This window comes from Rhinopithecus roxellana, chromosome 17 (assembly GCF_007565055.1).
Source record: "Rhinopithecus roxellana isolate Shanxi Qingling chromosome 17, ASM756505v1, whole genome shotgun sequence".
NCBI classification, from domain to species: Eukaryota; Metazoa; Chordata; class Mammalia; order Primates; family Cercopithecidae; genus Rhinopithecus; species Rhinopithecus roxellana.
Window position 1 is genome coordinate 28,279,888 of NC_044565.1, and position 13,633 is coordinate 28,293,520.

Consider the following 13,633-nt stretch of genomic DNA (forward strand, 5'->3'; position numbering starts at 1 on the left):
GTATTTACCCCATAGCTACCATTTCTGGTGCTCTGCATCCCTTCCTGTGGATCAGATCTGTGTCTGGTATCAGTTCTTTCTACTTGGAGGACGTTCCTTTAACATGCCTTGTAGTACTTGTCTGTTACTGACAAATTACTTCAGCTGTTGTACATCTGAAAAAGTCTTTATTTCGTCTTTACTTTTGAGCGATATTTTTATTGAGTAAAAGGTTCTAAGGTGACTTTTTCTTTCAGTTATTTAAAGATTTCATTCTGCTGTCCTCTTGCTTGCATTGTTTCTGATGAGAAATCTGATGTCACCCTCTCCCTAGTTCTTCTATAGTAACATGTTTTTTTCTTTTCTCACTTTCAAGAGTTTTTCTTTATCACTATTTTTAGTGTTTGAGTTTCTGGGACTTCAGAGTTTTATGCTTTTCATCAAACTTGCAATATTTTGGTCATTATTTCTTCATATAACTTTTTTTCTGTCCTTCTGTTCACTCATTTCCTCCTGGAACTTCAATTACACTTACATTAGATGACTCGAAATTTCCCCACAATTCACAGACGCTGTATTTTTTTCCGGATCTTTTTTCTTTCTGTATTTTATTTTGCGTAGTTTCTATCCCATACAATATATTTTTCATCTGAAATGTAGCTTTTATCTGTAGGTGTTTTATTTAGGTCTTTTTTTAATCTGCCATATCTCTGCTTAACACAATATTTCATCTAGATTTTTTCACATATAGAATTTAGATATAATAGCTGTTTTTGTGTCCTTTTCTGCTAATTCTACTATCTATGTCAATTCTTTGCTAGTTTTGATTGATTGATTCTTCTCTTTATTAAGGGTAATATTTTTCTTTTCCTTTTTACGCTTGAAAATTTTTGATTGTATGCCAGACAATGTTAATTTTAACATACTGACGGCTGAATATTTTTGAATTTCTATAAATATTTGAGCTATGCTCTGAATTACTGTTATGTTGCCCTGAAACAAGTTTGACCTTTTTGGGTCTTACTTTTAAGTTTCTTTATGTGTACCCAGAGTGACATTTAGTCTGTGGTTAATTTATACTACTATTGAGACAAAACTCATGAGTTATGTCGTTTTCCGTTTTGAATAGTGGGCACAGGTACTGTTTCTGACTGTGTAAGAGTTGTGGTGATTGTTCCCTCTAATCTTTCTGGGTGGTTCTTTCTTTGACCACAGATCACTTCCTCAGAAGCATGAGCTCATCAGTACTGAGTTGAGTAATTGAAGGACTCTATAGATATCTCTGTAGTGATCGCCTCCTCACTACTCTGTGAACTCAAGCTACCTTAGCCTTCCCAGAGTCCCAGCTCTGATTCCTCATCTCAGAGAGACCACTGGACTTCATCTCTCTTCCTCTTCTTTTTGCCACAGATCAGAAACTCTCCAGGCAGTAACCAGGGCAATTGCCGGGCTCTTTTTTTGCTTCCCATCTCTCAAGTTTCACTGTCGTCCATTGCCTGATGTTCATATCTTGAGAACCGTAGATTCATATGTTTTGTTCAGTGTTTAGTTGTTTAAGTCAGGAGGGTAAATCTTGTTCCTGTTACTCTATCTTGGCTGGAAGTAGAAATCACAAAACTTGTCCTCTAAACAAAGTATATCACAAACATTTTCTATTTATTTAAATATTATTACTCTACATCATTTTTGATGACTGCAAAGTATTTTACTATTTAAAAGTACCATAGATTAATTAATTCTTTATTTTGTATATTTAGTTTTTTCCTACTATTATTACAACATGGTGATGAGTGGCTAAATGTTTTTGAACATCCATGATTATCTCAACTGTATTAACAGAAGAGAAATTGCTGAGTTCAGGGGTATTTTGATGCAGATTTCCAAATTATCATCTAGAAAGGTTGCACCAGTTTGTATGCTTATTATCTCTCCAAATATCTGGGTATCATTATTATAAATTTTTAAACCTCCAAGCTTCATGAGTAAAAATGGCACATTTATTGGTTTTAATTCGTATTTTTATTTATTTTGGTGTATAATATTTTAATTAGTTAATTGAAAATCTCTGTACTTTCTTTTTGAATTTAGTTTATATCTTTTGCATATTTTAAAGTTTAGATTGTTGTCTTTTCTGCTATTAATTTATAAAATATTTCTGTTGAGTGTGTGTGTGCGTGTGCACGCACGTGTATGCATATGTGTGTGTTTGCAACATTTTCATCAGTTTTTTGCTTGCTCTCTATTTACGGTATTTTCAGATGTGATCAGATTTATTTGGTCTTTCACATTATGATTCCTATCTCTATCATTGAGTTTAGAAGGCCAATATTATTTCTACCTCATTACCAAATAAATACTTAATTCTATCTGCTTACAGATTTAACTTTTTTCTTTTTCCTTTTAAATCTCTAATCCATTTGGAATTTAATTTTCTTACTGATTAAATTTTCTTACTGATTGTTTTTATATGTTTATATTTTATAATGATAATATTAAACCATTTGTAATGCTTGCATTAAATATAAAATGGTCATAACACCATTTATTTAAAACCTATTCTTTCAGGTTTGATATACTGACTTTTTTCATCATGTTGATAATCTTGTGATAAATTCCTATTAATGCTCCATTGGTTTCTAGATCTTTTATTCTGTTCTTGTAAGTCGTCTGTCTCCTCCTGTGGCTGTTCTATATTATTTTAATTACTGAAACTTTATTGGACAACAGTAGGCTCAAAAGAGAGTATCTGTAGGAATATCCACAGAGGAATATCTGTAGGACAACAGTAGGCTCAAGGAGAAATCATCCGTTCTCCTAACCTTTTACTATTTTTCATATTTTCCTGACTGATCTTATGTATTTCTGGAAAATTGAGAAGCAATGCAGATTTTGGATAATAGTGCAGGCTTCACTTTCATTGTGCCTGGGTTCAAATCCCAGCTTCTTAGCTGCCTGGCAATGTGACCCAGCAAATTTATTCACTTCGACATGGCTCAGTTTTCTTATCTGTAAAGTGAGGGTAATAGTAGTCCCTATATTAGAAGTTTATTATGATGATTGTGTGGGTGGAACCCGTGTGTGGCACACACAGGCACTTACTGAGAAGTTAGCTTTGCCATTTTCCTTTATTCTTCACTTTAATTTTAGAATTATTTTGTCAACTTTCAAAAAAGTTCATTATGAATCTTATTACTGAGTCTTCTCTAGAAGCATGACATGACTCTTCATTCACTTGTTTTCTTTTGTGTCTCTTGGGAAGTTTTGCATTTTCTGTTGTGTATATATAATATTTGTACATAGTTATATATATATATCTTGCACAATTGTATCCACATACTCTCTAAGCAATAAGGCCAGCAGAAAATATGTGGGTATGTTAGACTATAGTTATCTCTGAGTATTAGGGTATGAGAATTTTTTCACTTGTAGTATTCTATACATTTTAAAACTCATTAACTGTGCATTACTGATATAAATCAATAGTTTTTAAGTGACTTTTGTGCCCCATGACTCTGGTGCTGTGTGCTTCAGACCGAAGGGCAGTGCCTGTTAGATGTTATGTGTTACATATTACACAAGTACATTGGCAAATAAACTGTTGCTTTAAAACATGTGTCATCAATTTCTAGAGAACTGTACACAACTTTGAAGCAAAACAATTTCAAGTGGATGACTAAAATCCTTCCTGAAAATGCATGCCTGTGGTCCCTGTGAAATCACCTTTTTTCCCCCTTTCCTAATCTCCTTTCCCCCTCCTAAATCTAAATTTTCTTGTAATGTTTCAAAATATCTGGACTTGACCTCAGAGGGCATTCTGTGATGCATATTGACAGGACTGGGTAATTTAAGCAAAACAAAGGACATCTTTAATTTTTTACCAGCCCCAGATAGAAGTTTCTAGAGTTCTAGGTTTTAGAAGAAATACAGCCATGAAGGAAAATGTTGACATTTATTTCAACATTTCAACAGGAGGAAAGAGTGAGAACACGATCTACAGATCAGCCTTTCCTCTCACATTCTTACAATGGGAGAAGCAGAGAGGGTATTTGAGACACCAAAGCATGAAAGCCACGACACAGGGAAAATACTGAGAACGTAACCTACAGATCAGATTTTCCTTTTATGTTCTTACCGTGTCATAAGGCAAAGTGCTTGCTTGAGATTTCAGGGCACAAGAGCCACTACAGCAGGAAGGCATTGCGTCATCGGAACATTTCTGATCAAAGAGAAGACTGTCTGCACAAAGCATGGGCTGCTGCCCAAGGGGTCCTTCACCCACTGTTCTCACAAATGCTTGCCTTTGCTATCACAACTGCTATTGCCTGAAGGATGCTGAGTGTCCCCTCAGGGTTCATAGAGATCTGTCTCCCTGAGGTCTCTCAGACGCCACTGCTGACCAGTAGTAACTTGGGGAAGACCCCCGATTGTGAGGGCATTATGGTGAAATGTTGCTTTCTTGACAAAACAAATGTGTTTCCTTCTGATCCATGAATAAAATCTGTTGAATAAATAGAATGAGCATGTAGAAGGGAGAGACTTTATGTGATCAGACTAGGGAAAGGGTGCTTTTAATATCTGTGGAACAATCTGTAAGACCAGACGTTTCCTCTGATAACAGAAACTCCAGAGTTATAACAGAAATGGCTTCCTGACATCACAGACACTAAAAGGCCTTCTGAGTAGGAGTAACAGTTGAATTTTTGACTACTTTGTAAGGGAAATAGAGTACCAAAAAAAAAAAAAAAAAAAAAAAAACCATGGAGATCAAGTCATTTCTTACTAGCAAGTACCCCTGACTTCTACGTATTTGTTGTTAGATCCACAAAGAATATAGTATAAGTTCATTTTCTATCAGCTATTAGGGATCTGTTGTGCCATAACAAATTACTCTAAAATTTAGCAGCTTAAACAGTAAACCTTTATTATCTCACATGGCTCCTGAGGGTCAGAAATCTGACAGTGGCCTAGCTTGGTGGTTCTGCCTTGGGGTTGCTCATGAAGTTGTGATCAAGCTGTTGACTACACTTTGTCATCTCTGAAGACTCGACTGCAACTGAAGGACTTGCTGCTAGGCTCACTCATGTGGCTGTTGGCAGGAGGCTTCAGGACCTGTCCATGTGGAGCACTCTCTGGGGCTGCCCTCGAGATGGCTTCTCTCAGAGGGGGTGATTCAAGAGAGAGCGTCCCAGATGACCACAGGATGCCTTTTATAACCTAATCTTGGAAATGGCATGTGATCACTTATTCCGTATTATATTGATGACAAAGACCTGACCTGGTACAGTGAGAGAAAAGACTACACAAGGATGTAAACACCAGGATGCAGAGATCATGGGGGGCATCTTGGAGGCTGCCTGCCACAGCTATTAAAGGTACTTTTTGTTGACAACTCACAATTTCTAGCTACCCAGTTGCTCATTCTTTTGCTTAAACTATTCAAGGCTGGTGGGGGACACGTGAACCCTGTTAAAATGTGAAAATATCTAAATGTGTTTTATAGAAACCATTGAGTAAACCTGTTTTTTTTTTTTTTTGCTTAGTGAGCAAAAGACGGATGAGGAAGGAAGGGGCAAGTGTGTGTGTGTGTGTGTGTGTGTGTGTGTGTGTGTGTGTGTGTGTGAGAGAGAGAGAGAGAGAGAGAGAATATAAAAATCTAATTTTTTACCAAAATTATTTTTTTTCTTCCAGGTGAACATATGGTTTTAACATAACTTCTATTCCACAGACCCAAAATCAAGCACCTGTGTTAACTCTCAACTAAATATAGACTTTTTCTGAACTTTGGAATAGGCGTAAGGGGGAAGAGTGAAACACACTAGCTTTTGTGCCTTGTTGTAATTTTTAATTTCTCAAAGAGTGGACAAGAAAGAGAATGAATACAGCAAAGTCTTTGATCCCTACAGTTCATATTCAGACAAATAGGAGCCAATCATTAAGGCTAACTGCCTCAGGAAAATAAAAAACAGCCACTTTAATTTCTGAACACAGGAAGATTTTTTACCCATTATCGAATCATGAAAGATCTGAATGCACATATTATGGTGTAACCATAAAATAAGGTTGAGTGTTTGCTTCCTGCTAAATCTCATGAAAACAAGCATTCTGAGTGAGGGGTATGGTAAAGACACACAGGGCTAATCTTAAGAGAGGGTAAAGTTTCTGGCTATGTATTAGGTTTGATTAGAATTTTCTGGGTTAAAACGAATTCTACTTCGGTTTTGTTTCTTTCATAGATGCTGGAATTCCTGTATAAGCCATTCAGACATTTGTATTTATGACCTTTCTACTTTTTAAAAAAGTCTATACTCCTCAAGAGAGTAAAGGAGTAGGTTTTACTAGACAACATACTTAATGGGTTAAAGCAACCAAGTAAGAAGAGGGAATGTTCTAGAAGTGAGGGAAAGGGTACTCATGCAGACATGAAGGTGAAGCAAAGGTAAATGTGACAGACAAAAATGGATTTGCCATCTATATCTTCCTTCTTTCTTTCTTTTTCTTTTTCTTTTCTTTCTTTCTTTTTTTTTTTTTTTTTTTTTTTTTTTTTTTAATTTTTTTTGAGACAGAATTTTGCTCTTGTCGCCCAGGCTGGAGTGCAATGGTAGGATTTCGGCTCATTGCAACTTTCATCTCCCAGGTTCAAGCGATTCTCCTGCCTCAGCCTCCTGAGTAGCTGGGATTACAGGCGTCTGCCACCACTCCTGGCTCATTTTTGTATTTTTAGTAAAGACGGGATTTTACCATGTTGGTCAGGCTGGTCTTGAACTCCTGACCTCAGGTGATCCATGCATCTTGGCTTCCCAAAGTGCTGGGATTACAGGCATAAGCCACCGCACCCAGCCAATCTGCCTTCTTTCTAAAAGAGATAAAGCTTTCTAGCTGCCTAGTACCTTGGTGAATTTGGGCTGAGCCCATCCAGCGACAAGCACTGGAAAGAAGGGAAGAGGGGTGATGAGCAGGGGAGAGGAGAGGAGAAAGAGGACCTGGTGGATGGTAGGAGGCCATAAGGTCTTCCATGTGATGTGTGAATCTTTAGCTAGGTACACCATATTTTAGAAATGTTTGGTGTAAATGGATTTCTTTTGCAAACTGGAGAGGGGACTGAGTTTTGGGCTGATGCTGAGCGGAACAAAGATGATATTCCTGCAGCTAGAGACACAGGATCTCGGAGAAAATGAGCCCCAGAAATCAGCAGATGTCATGAGGGGACTCTGGGTTATCATAAGCTGTGGAATTGGTATTGGATCTGAACCTGTTTCTTCAAAGTGCAAGGAAGACTAGCTAACCTCTTGTTTTTGCCAATTTAGGGCAATTTTCAACATTACGAAAACTCATTTGGTTTGGGTGCAGAGCTCAGATGTCCTCTCCATGTGGACACAACCCTGCATGTGCACACACAAACAAGCCCTTGAGCACACATGTGTGTGCCCAAACTCCACTTTTCTGCTTCTCCAGGAGCACTGTATGTTATTCTCATTTCAGACAAATAAGTTTGGCCAACTTTGATCTTTCCTTTCAGGTCACTGATTGGTGAATTGTCACAGATGTTGTTCTGCCCTCCTTAGAGAGCTGCCTTTGTTGGTTCTGGGGCACTTTCATTAAGGAGAGTTACCTCCAAGAGGTGTCATGGCCTGTAAGCAAACCATGCTTAGGGTGCACCATTAAAGATCTCCACCCCTGGGGAGCGATCCTCACAGCGGGGCAGGACTTGGCCCCTTACAGGCTTGCCTAGTCTCTCCCTGCCAGGTGGGTACAGCAGCAGGAGTCTGAATTCCACATTTTGCAGAGCCCTGGCATAGAGGGATCATTCAAGAGAAACTTCCTCAAGCTACCCATGGCTGCTTAGGCCCTCATATCTGCATTCAGATGTGGCCTTCTTTATCACTAAGTCAGGAGGACCTTGATGGGTGTTAGTCTCCCTGAATTTGATAACTATTTATGGAAGCACTGAAAATGGCATTATTCATTTTGATGACAATCAAGTACGTAAATGCCAATGATAGAGACTGAAGAATAAGTTCCACAGCGGATGTGGTGCAAGTTTCTAAATACTGCTGCCATGATACTCATGTGATGTGAAGGATATTAAGAGATCTAGAACTAGGATAGAACTGTAGCTCAACCATGCTAGAAAAATTTTTTTGAGTTCCACTCTATTTAAAAACTTTTGTGTAGAGACAAAATCTCACTGTGTTGCCCAGGCTGGTCTCAAACTCCTAGCCTCAAGAAATCTTCCTGCCTTGGCCTCCCACAGTGACAGGAGCCACTGTGCCAGGCCAAAAAGTTACACTCCTGAGTAAAGACTACTTTATAGTCTCTTGATAACATACCATAGTTTTAAAAATATTCTAACTGCTGTAAATTTCTGTATAATTTAAATCTTGAGGCCGAGGGCAGTGGCTCATGCCTGTAATCCCGGCACTTTGGGAGGCTGAGGTGGGGGGATCATCTGAGGTGGGGAGTTTGAGACCAACCTGACCAATATGGAGAAACTCCATCTCTACTAAAAATACAAAATTAGCCAGGTATGGTGGCAGGTGCCTGTAATACCAGGTACTAGGGAGGCTGACGCAGGAGAATCACTTGAACCCGGGAGGCGGAGGTTGCCGTAAGCTGAGATCGTGCCATTGCACTCCAGCCTGGGCAACAAGAGTGAAACTCCGTCTCAAAAAACAAAAAATCTTAAATTTGCAGATTTGTAAAATCCTACATCCCTGTCCCCACCCCTCTTTTCCCATGGTCTTTATTTTAGTTCCTTGTGGTCAGCAATGAGTCTCATCTTCTCTTGCACCTCTCACAATGCCTGACACAATGTTGGGGACATCAATGAGTACTGTTTTGTGTATTATTTAGGTATATTTTCTCCAGTTCTCTAGCAGTGGAGAATAAATGATTGATGACCTTATGAAGTCATAATCCACCTAAAGACTGCATAGTATGCAAATGAGTCTACCATTATCTCCTTGATGTAGATTTTCATCTTTTATGTATGGCGACCCTAAGTAAGGAGAAGAGGTGATCTAGCTCACTTGGTTGGACGAGGGTCTTGACACAAATCCACAAAAATTGGAGAGTATACACAGCTGTTCATTTGTCTGTGTGTTGAGGTGGGGGTTGGGGGGTGAGGTTGTATTCACACAGAGAAGACATCTTAGCTCTGCACCCAAACCAAAATGAGCCTCAGATGTTGAAGATTGAAGGTCAGGTGCTACCCAGGTTTTGTTAGTCTCTTGACATAAACATGATCTTTAGATATGGTACATATTATGAATCATTCCATCTTTTCAAATACATTTTGAAGGTTTTTTTTTTTCCTTTTGAGACAGAGTCTCACTCTGTCATCCAGGCTGGAGTGCAGTGGTGCAATCTTGGCTCACTGCAACCTTTGCCTCCCGGGTTCAAGCAATTCTAGTGCCTTAGCCTCCTGAGTAACTGGGGTTACAGGCATGCGTCATCACACCCAGCTATGTTTTGTATTTTAGTAGAGACAGGGTTTCACCATGTTGGCCAGGCTGTTGGGATTACAGTATCAGCTACCATGCCTGGCCGGAAGGTTTGTTTTTATTTTAAACACAATTGTGCTGGGTGTGATAGGATGGGTATATGATAGAGCAGAAAATCACCAGTGTTCATTAATATGGATGACATCCTCCATAGGTTATTGATTTAATATTGACAACAATACCCTTCACACAAGACAGAGAGGTTAGAGAATTTACCCAAAGACAAGCAGCTGGGAAGAGGAAAACTAGGCTGTTCTCGCCCTAAATCTCATGCTCTACTATATTAGGGAGGACTCTGGCAGATGGCACATCCTGATTATTTGAAAGTCACCCGTATTTTTTAAAATTGCATAGATAATGAAGGTTAGTTTATCCAGAATTCTAATAATTGCATCTCATGTCCATAAATCTCTATTACAACCACCTGAGATAGGCCATCTGGGGCACGTGGAAAAAGCCCAGGTATAGACACTTTGGATCCTGGATTTCCCTTGTACTGGCTGCTACCTTGGGTAATGTAATTCGCCTGTCTGAGGCTCCTGTCAGCTTCTGAGGATTGCATGGGATAGCATGTACCAAATTACTGCACACAGAGTCCGGTGTACACTTAAGCACACAACATGTGTCAAAGTTTTCAAAAACATTGCCAGTGAGGCATCAATTATAAAACTTACTGCAGAGTGAGCTGATATTGCACCACTGCACTCCAGTCTGGGCAACATAGAGAGGCTCTGCCCATCCCCTAAAAAAAAAACAGAAACAAACAAAAAAACACCAAATAAACAACTTGTTGCAGAAATGGACATTGTTGTTCTTAGAAATGTGACCATAGGGAAGTTACAACTACCAGCTCGCTTTAAGGGAATTGAGTGACCTGCCACCTACATGGAGTTGGGGAGGTTTTGCTGAGAAAGTCACTCGTGAGGAAGGCAAAATATAGTTAAGACAAAATGTAACCATCTATAGAGATAAGGTAAAAATTGGAAATAGAACTTCATCAAAGATCTTTCAAGTAGAGGAGAATGTGGTGAAAACTGCAGTTAACATTTGTTAACAGTGTGAACATCGGGTTCAGCTTATCAGTAATCTGGTTCCTGTCTCTGAACTGATAAAGAAAATTGGAGGTTTTTAAATAGAGGATGGCTGTTGCACTTAGTAAAGCTCTAAAGTTGTTAGAGAAATTGGCTTCCCGAGTTATGAGACTGTGCGCAGAAAGTTGAGGAAGAAAGAACTCAGGTCAACCCAATGAGGGTAAGTGCCTTTGGGGTGTTTTTCAAAAGTACTTTTATCTCAAAGGGAACAAAATTTAGGTTGATAATAATCATTGTTATCAATTTTGCTTGTGAGAAAAGTAGTATTACCCATGGGAAAATCATGGTACAGATGGATGAAATCCCTTGAAATCTTATTTGTGTAATACGGGACTTTGGTCTAATGTGTTGGAAAAGACGTGGTTGAGGGTAAGACAGGATGGGGGCTTTGCAGTATACACATAGAGTGCTCATATTCCGGAGTTATTCTTTCTGAAATCCACAAAATCCAGCAGTGTAATCTACTCAGATGGAGACGAAGGAAAAAAACAAAACTAATGAAGCAAGAAGCTGCTGACCAAAGGGGTGAGGAAGCCGGGTCGTAGCCATCTGCAAGAAGGAAATAGAGAAGGGACATGACGGGGGTGGATATGCAGATATGAGAAGGCCCTCTTGAGTGAGGGCCATTGTTTCCGGAGGGGTGGGGAGTGAATGACTGATGTAACTTTGAGTTTGTTGCGGGTGCCTGCTTTGATCCTCTGCTTGGTGGCTCCGTTCTTTTCTCTGAAGGCTACTCAACAGAGGGTTGCAGAGGTCGACATGGCAGAACTGGCCCCCAAAGCTTTATCCACTGAATGTCAGTTTTTCCTTATAATTTCTTCCAGGCATAAGAAAGTGGGAGGCATATTTCTGTCTGGCTATAACCATTCTCCTGCCAGATTCTGAGGCCAAACTCTTCACGTGCCATCGTTTCTGAATACCATTATGGACATGATTATCTCATTTTGGCTATTCCATGCATAGTGTTGGAGACAGAAGGCTCTGGACTAATGCAGATCTGCATTTAATCCCTGCTGTTACACTTACTTGTTACATGACATTAGGCAACTCATCTACATCTTTAAATCTTGGGTTCCTTGCTTACAAAGAGGTCACTAGCATATTAGTACTAACATCATGATCAGAGTGTGGTTTCTGAAGGTTAAACAGGTGTAAGGGTTTAGTGCATTACTCAGACAGCACTCAACACTTAATGTTGTCAGACCTCATCATTGTCCTTATTTTTTTCCTTCCCCGCTCGGGGAACTTTGATCTCTGTGCCCTGTAGATAGGCTGCTGGGACTGCTGATGTGAATGTTACAGGATCCCCAGCAGGACCTGGGGTTCTCTCTGCTCTTGAATGCATTGTTTAGGTGAGGAGATTGATTCCAAGTTACTTTTCTACTTGAGTGCCTCTGTGTTTGGAGATGTGGCCGCATAGCTCAAGTATATCTGGAGTGTCTTCGGTTTTCAGATACCCGTTTTTCCTCTAGGAGAACTCTCTTCATCTATGTCCTTTAAAATATCTGTCCTATCATCACAAGGGTTTATATTTCTCTGCCCATCCCTCCATACTTCCTGGTTTTCTGAGAGTGCAGAGGCAGACAACTGCAAAGGAGAGCCCCCCAAGGATTCGGGTGATGACTTTGAGCCAGGCTGACATCCATGTCTAAGGCCAAATGAAGTCTGGTTGTGGGGATACAGTCTTCCAACACTGGCGATGCCAACATTGTGGGAGTGTGCGTGTGTGTCTGCATGAGTGTGTGTGTGTGCACGCATGTGTGTGCATGTGCAGTAGGGTCCTACTACAGGTTGGTGGAAAAGATCCCTCTGGTCCTAGAACAAAAATCTAACAGCAACCAAGAGTCCAGTTCCAAGAGAAAAAGGAAAAGGCTAGCTAGGCAGGGCGTCTGGATTCTGAATAGGGGCTGAGGCCTTGGCTCAGACACAGAGGAGAATGGAGAAATGGGGTGATGACATAAACAGCTTTAAAATATTGTGGGCCAAGGGTAGGATGGCTCCAACTTGTCTGGGTTGTATTTGTCCTTAGTACACTTGGAATAGCATAGCGGCAGCAGCAATCAACATTTACTGAGACTATGTGCCAGACCCTGAGCCAAGCACTTTCCACACACCATATCCTGCCATTCTTATGATGATAGTGCTGTGAAGTAGGGATGAAACCAAGTCCTTGCTGACTCCGATCCTGTACTTCCAACCAACGCTGACGAGGGCCCCAGGCTCCCTACAGCAAGACTAAACCTGGGCATGTGTGTGGCTGGGCTGAGTCTGTGGGATTGGCTCTGGAGTTGGGTGTGACTGAGCCCTGGGTAGAAGGGGATGCTGTCCTAATGGAAAAACACAGAATAAAGATGGTGTCCACCAAGATGTAACTGAGATTTAGAGAAGACTTGATAACTTATCAGGTGGGTGGGTAGTCTTTAATTTCAACAACTGCAGATCCTATCTAAGACCACTTTTGTCTGTGACAGCTTAGTTAAACATGACTTAAGTGTGGATATGAGGGGCCAATTTTGAGCTCATTCTATGATTGGAACGAATACTTCCCTGTCATAGGTGACCGACAGCTATCTGGGCTGGTGGTACAGGGGTAGAATAATTTACTAAGATAGTTGTAGATAAAGAAAGGCAGATTTATTGGAGAAAGTATGAAAATACATTACGAGGTTGCAACGGGCAGCACAGCCAGAGAGGAACTGACTGCAAAGAAACAAAGGCTTGCTGGATATTTATAGGATAGTTCCTGGGCTCCAGGGTGCTACTATGCAGTACTGATAATGCCAAGGTTGTAGTGAGCTAACTTGCAGGTGTTTGGTGATAGTTGGGTGCAGGAAGATTGTGAGTTATTTGCTCAGAAGAGCTATGTGTCCTGGGCCATGAAGAAAGGCAGATTTACAGTTTACCTGCTTTCTCTCTTTGCTTTCCCTTGGTACTGCCAGTCTGACATTTTTCCCCTAATTAGGATTCCACACATCCTATGCCTTCCTCTTGGGAGCCTTGCAGTCAAAGTGTGATGTAGTGTCTGAGGTCAGAGTCATTGAGTAATGGGGCCTCTGCCCTCTC

The 13,633-nt window shown here is 40.2% G+C and overlaps 1 protein-coding gene across 4 annotated transcripts in view; it reads left to right on the top strand.

Moving 5' to 3' along the window:
- The window catches only part of IL1RL1 (interleukin 1 receptor like 1), a 61,392-nt gene that overhangs the window by 15,928 nt on the left and 31,831 nt on the right, over nucleotides 1-13,633 (top strand). For 2 of the 4 annotated variants that reach the window (XM_030921009.1, XM_010356566.2), the window contains exon 1: nucleotides 10,465-10,730. The exons of 1 other annotated variant lie outside the window; for it this stretch is intronic. The gene's annotated coding sequence lies outside the window, so the exon portion shown is untranslated. Of the gene's footprint in view, nucleotides 1-10,463; nucleotides 10,731-13,633 lie in introns of those variants that run through there. One more of the 4 variants, XM_030921011.1, reaches the window with a different exon arrangement.